Source organism: Octodon degus, unplaced genomic scaffold (genome assembly GCF_000260255.1).
Source record: "Octodon degus isolate 3935 unplaced genomic scaffold, OctDeg1.0 scaffold00069, whole genome shotgun sequence".
NCBI lineage: Eukaryota > Metazoa > Chordata > Mammalia > Rodentia > Octodontidae > Octodon > Octodon degus.
Genome location: NW_004524645.1, coordinates 5206805 through 5209224, shown reverse-complemented (window position 1 = coordinate 5209224; position 2420 = coordinate 5206805).

The following is a 2420-nucleotide window of genomic DNA, read 5'->3' as shown; positions in this document are numbered from 1 at the left end:
CCACGGTTCAATCCCCCAGCACCACATGCCAGCCAGCCCCGCCCCCTGGTGGGCTGAGCTGGCCACACACAAATAAATAAATAAATAAAATTTAAAAAAAAAAGAAAGAAAAACATCAGGCAATTTAATTTAGTAGAGTTTATTTGAGCAAAAAACAATTATGTGTTGGACAGTGCTTACAGTACCAGAAAAACTATGATACTCCATAATCAGTATTCATAGCTAATGGAAGTAAAGTACTGCACAAAAATAATTTGATTAGTTCAGCTCCACATTTGCCTAATTTGGAACACAGTTTGATCAGTTGGCAGACTGTGATTGGCTGAAGCTTGGCTACTTGTGATTGGCTGAGATATGGCTATTATGTTTATAGGTTAGGTTTTCAGGTTGTTTTATGTGCTAGGTTAGGTTACTGTTCATTATAAGGGAGCTCAAAGTACAGACAGAGCCTCAGGCTGGTAGCCTCCTACCTATTTAATTTAACAAGACTTAATGTTCTTTCTCTTCTTTTCCCATTGTCACTTCTTGAGTTCATTTTTGGAGTATTTTTCCTCTCCTTTGGAATGACCCATTTCAAATACAGGCACTATAGATCTTCAGATCAACAATCTGGTTTTAAACAGTGACCTAGGAGGAATACCTCCTTTGTGATTAGACTTGTAACATTTACTTCTTCAAATATCTAATATTTGTCAAAACAATTGTGCTGGGCTGGGAGTGTAACTCAGTAGTTAAATGTTTGCTTAAGGTGCATGAGGCCCTGAATTCAGGCCTTAATATTGAAATACAGCACTCTAAACAATTGTACTATGAAGGACTCAACCTGAAGGAGAGAAGTTTGGAAACTGTTAGTGCAGCTTTGAGGGACATTATAATCAATTTCTCAAGAACTCTGTCCTGAGAAATAGAAATAAAATGATCAACTGGGAAATCTGTAAGTTCAAGCCCATCTTCAGCATTTTATTGGTTTGGCAAGACACCATCTCCAAAAGAAGTTAAAAGGGGGCTGGGCACATAGCTCCCTATAAAAGCTCTGGTTCAGTCTCTGGTATAGAAAAGAAATTAGTCAAAATTCTGAAAAACCCAAATGACTCTGAATCCATGTTTTCCTTTGGCATGAAGGAGAAAACATTGTCACCTAAGAGGCAAAGTTGCTACATATGCCTATTCACATTCAGATAAAATTTAAAAGACAATTCCTCAATGACAGTAGCCATGTGCCAGGCTCTCAGCCATCCCCTGTGGCTAGTGGGTACCATATTGGATCAAGCAGCTGGAGAACATATGCCTTGCTGCAGAAAGTTCTGCTGAGCCCTGTTGAGTGACTTCATCAGGAATCAGTCTATAATAGGTCTGGCAATGGATACTCAAAAGATTGCTGAGAAGTTAATTCTCTTGAGAGCAATTTTTAAGTAGGCAATCTATAAAAGTACTCATTCCCATGGTAATGAGTTATACTCAGTTTTCTGGCTTTTGTTTTAAAATTATCCTGCAGCTGTTTCTATGCTCTGGAATTCTTTTTGAAGAATTTCCTTTAGTGCAGTAGAAACCCCCTTTCAATCCTTACTAAGTCTCTGAATGGCAATATTAATATTTGAGCTCACACAGACAGCCTTTTCCTGCAAACTCCCAAGGAACACAGGTAAAACACTTCATGGGTTGTCTCCATAGGCGAATGCTACACATCATTCGGGGAACAGTTACAGATGTTTTCCATGGAATGATTTCAGGGAAAGCGCATGTTTCTGGGCCCTGAGGCTCTGACTTACGTTCACTTCCTGATTAAACTCCAGGACTAGACATGGGGCTTAACTGGGGATTTTGTTGTAGCTAACAGAGTATAATGCATGAGAGTTAAAGTAAAAATTCAAATTTCAGGAGGCACAAAATGCCCCGAAATAACAAAAAGGCATAGACTGTAGAAACAGAAGCCTTGTGTTTGAGTTCTGTGGCATATATCACAGACTGATGGAGGTGAGAAGCAGTGAACATCCCTGGGGAAAGGAGGCTTAGAGAAATTTCAGTTCCTGCACAGATCAGGAGGTGTCTGACTGGTGGCCCAGGGATGAATTAAGCCAGTGATTCACAACCAGGTGTGTGGGAAGTGTGTGCTAAGAACCTGGGGAACTTGTGTCACAAACCCCAGCCAGCCTTTCTCTAGGTCAGACCTGACAGGGTAGGTGGGAAGGCTGACTATGCCTCTGGTTTCAAACGTTTTTTTTCTACTTAGTTTAAGCATTTCACTTTTAAAAACTGTGTAAGTACTGCTTTCTTTGGTGTAGGCTTTTCAACTTAATTGTCTTTGACACTTAAATTGTATTTTTAGGGCAGTTTTTTTGTCGATATTCTTGAGGAATAACTTCAATACAGTAAAGTGTACAAATACTTCTTTTTTAAATGTATCAGTTATTTAATTAGGC